This window comes from Stenella coeruleoalba (genome assembly GCF_951394435.1).
Source record: "Stenella coeruleoalba genome assembly, chromosome: 11".
In the NCBI taxonomy this organism is placed as follows: Eukaryota; Metazoa; Chordata; class Mammalia; order Artiodactyla; family Delphinidae; genus Stenella; species Stenella coeruleoalba.
The window spans coordinates 93,456,298-93,468,498 of NC_137157.1; the positions used below are offsets into that span (position 1 = coordinate 93,456,298).

At 42.4% G+C, this 12,201-nt stretch overlaps 1 long non-coding RNA gene across 1 annotated transcript in view; it reads right to left on the minus strand.

Moving 5' to 3' along the window:
• LOC307194178 overlaps positions 1-6,837 on the minus strand; it is a 50,323-nt gene extending 43,486 nt beyond the window's left edge. The window contains exons 1-2 of the long non-coding RNA XR_013830525.1: positions 6,054-6,837; positions 615-754 (exon numbers count right to left, since the gene is read on the minus strand). This is a non-coding gene — a long non-coding RNA (uncharacterized lncRNA). The remainder of the gene's footprint in view (positions 1-614; positions 755-6,053) is intronic.
• Between the last annotated feature and the right edge of the window lie 5,364 nt (positions 6,838-12,201).

The following is a 12,201-nucleotide window of genomic DNA, read 5'->3' on the forward strand; positions in this document are numbered from 1 at the left end:
CTTTCAACATGATATATTATTCTTCTAACACAGTGTTGACTAGTTAGATGTTAACTGAAAATTTTTCCTAATGAAATATCTTTGCAGGTCTACATATTTTTTTTGTGAACCTCACAGAATGAATTTAGAAACTTGTTAATCTTATCTATATTTTAGAACAATTTAAGTAAGAATTATGTTTTTTAATGATATAAAAATTTATATATCAAAATTTGCTATGTCCATTGATGGTGGAGGTTATAGTGATAGGTTGTTGCAGCTGTTTTCCTATAACTTCCATTTCTTTCATGGTTATTTTCTATTCAACTTTTCCTAAGCTTCTTGAGTTAAATTTGGTAATTAACATTATCTTACAATAATGTCAATTTCATTGAAAATTTTATATCAAAATAGCATTTTACGTTATCCTATTCCTTTTTTGTTTTAATTTTTTAATGTCAGTTTTAAAAGACTATTTTAATCTTACAGAAAAGTTGCAAAATTAGTATAGAGAGTTCCTGTATACTCTTCCCCCAGCTTCCCCTTAGGTTAGCGTCTTACATAACAGTAGACCATTTGTCAACACTAAGAAATCAACCTCAGCTCAATGTTACTAACTAAAGTACAGAACTTACTTGGATTTCACCAGGTTTTTCCAGTGATGTCCTTTTTCTGTCCCAGGATCTCCTTCAGGATTCCACATTACACTTAGTCATCATGGCTCCTTAGTCAGGCTCTTCCAATGTATTCCTCAGTCTTTCTTGTCTCTCATGACCTTGACATGACAGAGTACTGATCAGTTATTTTGTAGAATGTTTCTCAATTTGGGGTTTTCTGATACATGCTTACGATTGGATTGAGGTTGTGCATTATTGGGAAGGTGCCATTGGCTGTGCTTTTCTTAGTGCATCTATCAGGGGCACATTATGTCAGTATGTATTATTGGTCATGTTAACCTTCACTTCTTGGCTAAGGTGATATCTACCAGGACTCTCTACTGTAAACTTACTGTTGTTCCCGTTATAAATATTAAATATTTGTGGGAGATACTTTAAGACTATACAGATATCCTATTTATACACTGATGGATCTTGCCTGTGGTTAAATATTAGTGTGGTGTTCTAATATATTAAGTGGAATTTTTCTGCAAGGAAAAGTGACCATTTTTCCATTCACTCATTCATCCATTCATTCATTAATCTCAGGATGGACCTAAGAATACGTATTTTATTCTTTGGGTTACAATCCAGTACTATCATTATTTATTACGTAGCTCAAGTTCTTACTGGCCATTGAGTGCTCTTTGAGATACCTTTTGACATGTTCCATCTCTTTTTCTTTTAAGCAGTTCCTTACTTTCTGACACCCAAGATGTTCTAGCCCTGGAAACAACCATTTCTCCAAGGACCCCTGGTTCCCTTTACTGAAGAATGGCATTTAGAAACCAAGATCTAGCAGCTAGGTGGTGTGTTCATGGCTACTAACCTGTCACTGATTCTAGCCCCTCTCACTGAATAGAGCTAGAAAATACATGTACATATGCTAACTCATACACACATATGTGCATTTATTTCTGTATCTGTTTGTGTATGCATATGCACACACACACACACACATAAGTGAGAACATGAGTACATACTGATAATTCAATTCCAGTCCAGCAACTCAAAGTTTATTCTAGCCTTCTCCATTTCCTTCTTTTTCTTTTACCTACAATGAGAAACCTACTTCTCAACTACAATATGTTTACATATTTGTTCAACTCTACTATACCAATAAATTAGTTTCAGAGATACTGACTCACCTGTCAAAAAAGATTTATAATCACAGAACAATGTTTGTGTGTAGCTCTTTTTGTCTTTTGCCTTCACATTATCTGGTCAAAATCCTCTTTGCCAAGGTTATCTAGGTCAGGACCTTTGTTTCTGTTCTGTCAGCATGGTTATATGGTTCATTTGTACTCAGTTACGGTCATCTGTCTCAACTTGCATTTCATCTTAGATTCCCCCCACACCCTGGTTAATTGTGCCTTTATTTACATACAATAAAGTTCACGTTACAGTGTACAGTTCTATGGTTTTTGACGAATGCATAGAATTGTATGTCTACTGCCACAGTTCCATGTAGCAGTGGTCCCCAACATTTTTGGCGCCAGGGACCGGTTTTGTGGAGACAATTTTTCCACAGACTGGGGACAGGATGGTTTCTGGATGATTCAAGCGCATTACATTTATTGTGCGCTTTGTTATTACACTGTAATATATAATGAAATAATTATACAACTCACCATAATGCTGACAAGAGGCAGAGCTCAGGAGGCAATACGAGTGATGGGGAGCAGCTGTTAATATGGATGAAGACAAACACATGTTTGTCTCAGGAGCAAAGAACTAAGACTCAATATGACTAGTATGTGGATGAATAGGAGTGATGCAAAATGAAGCTAAGGATAGGAGGGAAGTTGGTAGTTGAGAAGCAGATTCTGGGAGAAAGGGACTGTCTGAAAGGTGACCAGAGTTCAAAGTGACAGGGGAGCCTTCTATCCCCACGATGCTCTATCCTTGTGCTATTCCTTACAGGTGTAAACAAATCAAGCTCAAACTCAGTTGAGGAGTTTCCGAGACCATCTCCTGGACGACCTGGAGGGCCACCACCTAGACCACCTCCTAATGGTGAAAACCAAGGTGATGGACCTCAGCAGGGACCCCCCGCACAAGATGGTCAACCTCAGCAGAGACACACTTCTACAAGAGGGTCAACCTCAGCAGAAACCACCCCCACCAAGAGGTCATCGTCATCGCCATTCTCCCCCACCTCGTCCTGGGAAGAATCAGGGAACACCATCCCCAGGACGTGGACCAGAAAGACCTCCCCAGGGCCCACCACTCCAGTGTGGACCTCCCCAAGGCCCACCACCCCAGTAATCTGGAATGACAGGTATGATTCAAGCTCACTCTCCATCAAGGGCCCTAACCCCTGCAGGTCTCAAACTTTACTGTGTCACTGAATCATCTGGAAACATATTGAAATTGCATAGTCCTGGACCCCAGTTCTAATGATTTCTATTCAGGTATTCTGGAATAGCACAGCAAGATCCTTTATTTTTTAACAAGCTATCTAAGGGGGTTCTGATTATGAGAAAGACAGCCCATAAATTACCTTTTTCCCTATGATTACCTGTCTTAAAGTGGGCTGGCAATGAGGAACAGATCACTGTTCTCTCTTGGTCCTCTCCTCTCTTCCTCCTCAGGCTCAATGATTTTCCACCTGACCAGGCCTCTCAGGGCCCATGTCCCTGCTAAATGATACTGTAATTTTATGCTGCTAAATGTTTCGTCGTTTAAAAAATATTGCTTATATGTGCTCAAGTTAGAAAAACACTAAACAAAAAGTATGAGGCTAACTTTTAAAGGCATATCATAGCCTGCCTCCCCACTTCCTTCCCCAAAAGCCACCACAGTTAACTCTTTTGAACATCCTCTCGGAAATATTTGTGTCTATATAAATATATATAATCTTTTTTTATCCACAAATGGTATCATATTTTATATTCAGATCTATATGCTGCTCATTTCAAATAACATATTTCTTAGAAAACTTCCATATTAGTTCATAGAGCTATGTGGATCTATTTGATCCTGGTTTTTGTTTTTGTTTCTGTTTTACCACTGTATACTATTCATTGTCTGGCTGTGTCATGATTACTTTAACTGACCCCTATCAATGGACATGTAGGCTGGTTTCATTTTTTTGCTATTATAGGAAATGTACAGTAACCGTCGTTGTAAATACATATTTGAACATTACTTACAGCAATCAAGAGATAACCTCAGAAGAATCTTTTTCATTCATCTTGTAAGAAACAATTTAGAGCCTATTATGTTAGGTGCATATAAACCATAAACAAAAAAATTAGGAAGGAAAGGGGAGAATGAGGAAGAAGAGAGGGAGAAATGTTGAGCTCTCACCTACTTCCCTTCAATTAGTAGCAAGGATTAGAAACCCCCTGCAAACTTTTTTGGTTTTTCAGAAAATCAGTAAGAAGATTCCAGTTCTTCAGGAAGCCATGACACTGGAACAAGGCAGTCCATCTTCAATTTACCAATGAAATAATCAGCATCCAATTTCTAAGTGCCATGTCTCATTCTGGGTGTTTGTGAATCTGAAATCTGAGGGCCATGAGCTCAGCATAGGAACATCCAAGACCCCTTCTCATTGATGATTCCAGCAGGCTTCCTCCTGGACCACTTTTCTAGAAAACATTTTCCCTTTGTTCTTTGCTTGCGGACAGGAACAGCTCTCTCCTTTTCTACCTGCTGTTGCTTCCTCCCTCCTTCTGACACCTTTATTCACAAACCAGCTGCCAGGTGAAAGAGCTCCACTGTTTTTTGCCTTCCCTGGATTCTATAAAACTAGTGCAATGTTTTTATTATTTTCACACCTTTTTTGAGTTTCAGTAATTTTAGCAAACAAGGAAAATATTGCAAAGGTGAAGAAGCTGCACAGGCTGAAGAAATCCTTAAAATACAAAAAATAAATGCTGGAGAGGCCAGCAAGAGTCTCCCCCACTGACGGAAGGCCCAGACACTTTTTAAGAGCTTGACCTCAACATTGCTAATTATTAGAGAAATGCAAATCAAAACTGCAATGAGGTTATCACCTCCCACTAGTCAGAATGACCATTATCAAAAAGTCTACAGATAATAAATGCTGGAGAGGGTGTGGAGAAGAGGGAACCCTGGTACACTACTGGTGGGAATGAAACTGGTACAGCCACTATGGAGGACAGTATGGTGGTTCCTTAAAAAACTGGAAGTAGAGCTACCATATGATCCACCAATCCCATTCCAGGGTATATAGCAAAGAAAACCATAATTTGAAAAGATACATGTACCCCAATGTTCATGACAGCACTATTTACAATAGCCAAGACATGGAAGCAACATAAATGCCCATCGACAGATGAATGGATAAAGAAGATGTGGTACATATATACAATGGAATATTACTCAGTCATAAAAAAGAATGAAATAATGCCATTTGCAGCTACATGGATGGACCTAGTGATTATCATACTAAGTGAAGTAAGTCAGACAGAGAAAGACAAATATCACAAAATATCACTTATATGTGGAATCTAAAAAATGATATAATGAACTTATTTACAAAACAGAAATAGACTCACAGACTTAGGAAACAAACTTATGGTTACCAAAAGGGAAAGGTTGGGGGGAGGGATAAATTAGGAACTTGGGATTAACAAACACACACTACTATATATACTGTATATAACATCGATAATCAACAAGGACATACTGTATAGCACAAGGAACTCTACTCAATACTCTGTAATGACCTATATGGGAAAAGAATCTGAAAAGGAATAGATACATGTATATGTATATCTGAATCACTTTGCTGTACACCTGAAACTAACACAACATTGTAAATCAACTATACTCCAATATAAAATAAAAATTAAAAACAAACAAACCAAATAAAAATAAAATTCCAAAATAACTGATCTTCTTGCTAGGGACATAAATGTGGTTCTAGGTCCCTATTACCTGGAGCTCACTATACCCCATTTCCCCTTTTTAATTTCTGCTCAATTTTCTCCCTCCCTAGATGCCCCACCATTCTTTAACAAACACGAGTATATTTCATAAAGGAAGCAGCATGCTGTATTCTATAAAACAAGTAATTTGGATAAGTCATATCAGGTGAAACTTTTCTAAGAATAGAGAGGGCAGACCATCAAACCTATCGGGATAGGAAATCAATCTATCACATTAAGAGAAAATCTCAAAAGAGATTTTCCACAAGAAGGTGGAAGATTGGTTGCAACAAAGTTACATTCTGCCCCTTTTGGAGCCTGTTTTTCTGTCACAGTCCAAAGTATCTGAGGTGTTTGGGGCGGGGGGTAAAAAGGAAAGTAGATATTCCACGTCATTTTCTTCCAACTTGGCTTTAAGTGGGTACTCTGGGCTTTACGCCATTTTCAGTAGGAATACTACATAAGAGGCTTCTAGTCAGAGCTCAGTAGAATATATACAATTGACAAAAGGTCTTACCAAGACTTGCAGAAAGTGCCGGATGTGGTGATGTCGCGCTCTCCAGGGCTGGGCCTAGGCCGACGTTCCCGGGGAACCAGGCCGCTCTCCTCATTCTGCCCACGGACCCCTGGCCTCTCCTGCCCGCCCAGCGGTGGTGCGTGGAAGACGGGGTGCGGAGCCCGGGACCGCCTTTGGTCTCCCGCCCCTGCCTCTCAAACCGCGGGGACTCTCTAGCCTCGACGCCTCGGTGCGTGTCTCGCGAGAAGCCTTCCCACCCAGGTGGGGGAAGGGCGGGGGTGTCCCGCCGCCGCCGCCGCCGCCGCCGTGCTGCGTGCCCACCTCAGTGCGTGGGCGCGTCTCGCCCCGCCCTCAGCGGTGCCCTTGCAGCGCTGCAGGTCGCCCCTCACTGGCCCGAGCTGTGGCGTCGTTTCCCGTTGCCTGCGAGGCCCTCGGGTCCCCACCGCGATGGTGCGTCCGTCGTCGAGCAACTCTCTCAGGACGTCGAGAGGGTAAGGGAGGCGCGCCTGTCCCCGTCTCGTGGGGCAGGTGCCTCGTCGTGGTCGTCCTCGCCGCGTGCGGGGGGAACTGACGTAGCCGGGCGCGCGCCGTGTGTTAGCCTGGGTTGCACGCGGGCATGCGAGCCATCGTGGCGGGCCTGGCGACGCGAGGCGGGCTTGGTCAGACATTTCAGATCCAGCCCACGCCCACGCCCACGCCCCGCCACGCCCCGCCCCGCCCCGGCAAGGCAGACTGAGGAGCCTGAGGCAGCGCAGGCATTTCACTGCCTTGACGGTGAAGGCGCACGTCAGCCCAGCTGTGGCCCATACCGCAGACCCCCAGCCCAACCGCGAGCTAGCCTCTCGAAGAGCCTCCGTGGGTCCGAAGGGGAGACGATGGTGGGGGACGACGCGCCCTCGGGGAGAAAACCTCTTTTAGCGATCGGGGAGGACCTTGCCTCCACGCCTCCAAAGCCCGCTGTGCTGCAGCCTGTGTGCAGAACCTCTCACCCCCGTGTGAGGGGGGCGCCGTATTTTTTTTTAAGTTAGACAAAAAATTAAAAAGATAATAGAAAAAGAAAAAAAAAGACTTGCCAAAATTAAATGAAATGCATGTCTATTTTGAGAAGAAACAGAGAATATAGTTATCAATTTGTGGACGGAAAGCTGAAGGTTCCATTACACTGGGTAGTTACCAAAATCAGGATCGGAAATAGTCTCAGTTCAAAGCTACAATCAATCGTGTGTGAAGTTCTTTATTAGATTTAAACATGAATAACTCAAGAAGCAGTTTAACAAAACCTATTTGTTTCAGTTAACTGTTAGTTCAGTATGAGTTAATAGTGTGAGCTAGTAGGTAAGAAAATAAAATCATACTCAGCATTCATTGAGACGTATAGTGAGTAGACCTGGAGTTAGGATGAATCTGGCCCTGAAGGAATGTTCCTCAGATCCCCTCTTTCCAGTATATAAGGTTTGCCAGTCCTTTCCAGAGATGTTCATGAATGGGCTCCTTTCCGTCTTAGAGATCTGCTTGGATAGATTCTTATCATTCTATATGATTTCAAGGTAGGTGGAAGCCCTTGATAAAATCCAAAGATGATTTTTTTCACTTGATGTCAACAATCCCACTGTCCGGTTTCTTTTTCAATACTGATTTTGTTATGCCCATTGTAAAAGTGTTGTTTAACCCAGGAACATGTCCCAACTTTGTAAGAAATGGGAGTGAGTAGAAGTTATCAATGTACCATGACAGAATCAATATCAGAAACAGTATCCCCCAGATGAAACGAAAAGACATCAGAAAGTGCTACCAAAAAAAAGACAAAGTGAATTTTTTCATGTCTTTTTAAAATTTGGAAGATGCATTGTCAGATCTTTTAAAAAAATTAATTAATTTATTTTTGGCTGCGTTGGGTCTTTGTTGTTGAGCGCGGGCTTTCTCTGGTTGTGGCGAGCGGGGGCTACTCTTCCTTGTGGTGCGCGGGCTTCTCACTGCGGTGGCTTCTCTTGTTGTGGAGCACGGGCTCTAGGCACGCAGGCTTCAGTACTTGTGGCTTGCGGGCTCTAGTGCACAGGCTCAGTAGTTGTGGCTCACAGGTTCAGCTGCTCCATGGCATGTGGGATCTTCCTGGACCAGGGCTCGAACCCGTGTCCCCTGCATTGGCAGGCGGATTCTTAACCACCGCACCACCAGGGAAGTCCTGTAATTTGATCTTTTGCCGTAGCAATCTTAGCAGTTTTAATTTGGGAGCACTTCATTTCTTAGTTTCATGTGTACTGTTCTTCCCCACAACAATTATTAGGAAGTAGTGAAGGCATTCTCCACTAGGTTTTTACGTGTGCTAATCATTACTCTTCACCCTCTAGGGTAGGTATTATTATTATCCTTATTATATGGGTGAGGAAACTAAGGCTCTGAGAGTTGAAATAGCTTGCTAAAAGTCCAGAGAAAACGGAAAGAGATAAGATTAAACTCATGTCTGAAGAACTCCAATTAGAATACAGCATACCACCTCCTTTATGAAATTCACTCCGATTCTGTTAACAAAGGTGGGGGATCTAGGGAGGAGGAAAATTGAGAAATGCCAAAAAAGGGGAAAAGGGGTATTGTAGGCTTGAGGGAGTAGGGACCTAGAGCCACATTTCTTTTTTATCTTTAACAGGATCAGTTAGTTTGGAAATTTTAATGATTCCCTCAGCCTGTGCAACTTCTTCACATTTGCAATAATTTCCTTATTTCCCTAAAATTACTAGAATCTCAGTAAAAGGTGTGAAAATAATAAAAACATTGCATTAGTGCTGTAGAAAGAGAGAAACAGGCACCTGGCTTATGAATAAAGGTGTCAGGGGAAAGGAGGCAATAGCAGGTAGAAAAGGAGATACACATTCCTGTCCCCAAACAAAGAACGAAGGGAAAGTGTTTTTCTAGGAAGTTGGTCCAGGAGGAAGCCTGCTGGAAGCATCAATGAGAAGGGGTCTTGGATGTTCCTATGCTGGGTTCATGGCTCTCAGATTTCAGACTCACAAACACCCAGAATGAGACATGGGACTTAGAAATTGGATGCTGATTATTTCATTGGTAAATTGAAGATGGACTGCCTTGTTCCAATATCATGGCTTCCTGAAGGACTGGTATCTTCATACTCATGCTCTGAAAAGCAAAAAAGAAAGTTCATAGAAGGTTGGCAGGTGGTTTCTAATCCCTGCAGATCACACTGAAAGGAAGTAGGCAAGAGCCCACAATTTTCTCTCTCTTCTTCCGCCCTCTCCGGTTTCCTTCCAAATTTCTTTTGGTTTACAGTTTTTATGCACCTAACAGATAATGGGCTCTAAATTGTTGCTTACAAGATAGAAAAAGATTCTTCTTAGGTTGCTATTTAAGGTGTTCAAATATATATTTACAAAAATGGTTACTGCAGTCTGTTTTATTGTAGTGAAAAACTGAAACCAGTCTAAATGCCCATTGATACAGGGCTGGTTAAAGAAATCATGGCACAGCCAGACAATGGAATAGTATACAATTAAAAAGAAAACAAGACCAAATAGATCCATATAGCTCTGTGAATTGATAAGGATGTTATCTAAGAGGTTTGTTATTTGAAATGAGCAACTTATGGATCTGCATACAAAGAATGATATAACTTGTGGATAAAAAGTTTATATATGTTTATGTGGGCATAAATATTTCCAGAGGATGTTCAAAAGAGTTAATTGTGCTGGCTTGTGGGGAAATGGGAATATGAATGCCTTTAAGAGTTATCCTCATACTTTTCTGTTCAGTTATTTTTTACCTTGAACATATACTAATTCAAAATGAAATATTTTAAAAGCTAGATAAATTTAGCAGCGTGAAATTAAAGTATCATTTAGTAGGGACACTGGAGCTGAGAAGCCTGGTCAGGTGGAAACTTGAGATGGGAAGTCATTGAGAACACTGCTCTACTTCCTCATTACCAGCCCACTTTAAGGCAGGTAATCATAGGGAAAAAGGCAGTTTATGGTCTGTGTTTCTCAAAATCAGAATCACCTTGGATAACATGTTAAAAATAAAGGATCTTGCTCTTCTATTCCAGAATATCTGAAATCTTTAGAACTGGGGTCCAGGACTATGCAATTACTACATATTTTCAGTTGATTCAGTGACACAGTAAAGTTTGAGACCTGCAGGGGTAAGGGCCCTTGATGGAGAGTGAGCTTGAATCATACCTGTCATTGAATTCCAGATTACTGGGGTGGTGGGCCCTGGGGAGGTCTTTCTGGTCCACATCCTGGGGATGGTGTTCCCCGATTCTTCCCAGGAGGAGGTGGGGGAGAATGGCGATGATGATGACCTCTTGGTGGGGGTGGTCTCTGCTGAGGTTGACCCTCTTGTAGAAGTGTGTCTCTGCTGAGGTTGACCATCTTGTGTGGGGGGTCCCTGCTGAGGTCCATCACCTTGGTTTTCACCATTAGGAGGTGGTCTAGGTGGTGGCCCTCCAGGTCGTCCAGGAGATGGTCTCGGAAACTCCTCAACTGAGTTTGAGTTGTTTACATCTGTAAGGTATGGCACAAGGATAGAGGAACTAGGTGACAGATGGCTGCCCTCTCATTTTGATCTCTGATGACCTTATCAGACAGTCCCTGGTTCTCCCAGAACCTGCCTCTCAACTACCAACTTCCTACTCCTTTTTGCAGTACTCCTGTTCACCCACATACTAGTGATATTGAGTCTTAGTTCTTTGCTCTTGAGACAAATATGTGCCTTAAATTTGGCAAAAAAGAAGGTGTTGGGTATCTTAGAATCCCCAGAGGCTGCCTCCTGGGACAGAAGACAGCAAATGGATTATCCATGGCAGTTATGCTGCCAGTTATATTTTGGGTCACTGACATAGCTTGCCAACTGTGATTCCAAATCTGGCCTGTTGAGTGTATATGTGGAACTCTTTGGCTCTAAGAGCAGGTGAAGCAATAATAACAATAAGAGAGAGACAGAGAGAGAGGCAAAGTGATGACCCACACAGGATTCACTAAATAACTTTTCCAAATTTTAATTAAGCACAGGGGCATAGTTGAGAGGAGAAGCACAGAGAAAAAAGAACCATACCTAGTTTCTTTTCATTTTTCCTAAACCACATATTTAAAGAGAGGAACATTGAGGAAGAAGGAAGCAGTTGGTTCTGAGTACACTGGAGGAGTCAGAATGTGGACAGCTTCCCTTGCTGTCCTCTCTCAACAGTCATTTCTGGCCTGAGGGCATTCCTGTGTCATCTAAGCTAGACATCTCTGTACTCAAGTTAGGGCCGTGCTCATGGTCCCCAAAATCAAGATGAGAAAAGGATTGCCTAAATCTTTTTTTTTTTTTTTGCGGTACGCGGGCCTCTCACTGTTGTGGCCTCTCCCATTGCGGAGCACAGGCTCCGGACGCGCAGGCTCAGCGGCCATGGCTTAGGGACCCAGCCAGTCCGCAGCATGTGGGATCTTTCTGGACCGGGGCATGAACCCATGTCCCCTGCATCGGCAGGCGGACTCCCAACCACTGCACCACCAGGGAAGCCCAGGATTGCCTAAATCTTTAGGGGTACTAACTTTAATCAGCTCTTCACAAGAGAATGAGGATAATAGGACAACAGAGAACTGAAAAGCTGCTAACGAAAAAAAAGAAAGATGATGGAGGATTAATTGAGCCTTACCTGAAATGAGGTTGAGAAAGCCTTCATTGTTGCCCTCTGGGAAAAGAAGCAGAAGATGAAGTGCAAAGTACATTCCAAAACCTTCAGGGCTCACAACTGTTGTACAGGGAAATGGACACTTCCAGCCACACCCCATATATCCCCTGAGTTATCCCGTCAGCCACCATCTGTGATGCTTTTGCAAAGGGAGGAGGATGTGAAGGAGTGGCAGGGTTGCTCCTGTGCTGAGGATCAACTGCAAACTCAAAATACATGAGGCCCTGCTGTTCTCCCTAGGATCCCTTAACCCCAATGCTAATTTAGGTTAAGTGCTGGGGTATTTCAGTGTCATATGTTAGTGTACTTCTGCCCTCTTTCTTCATAAAACACTTTACTTATATTAACGTGCTTTCTCAAGGTGACAGGACCAGGAGTAACACGTGGATACAATCTTGCCCATTTTGGGCACAGCACATTGACATATTAAATGTGGGTGGGAGTAAAACAAGACCACTAGGC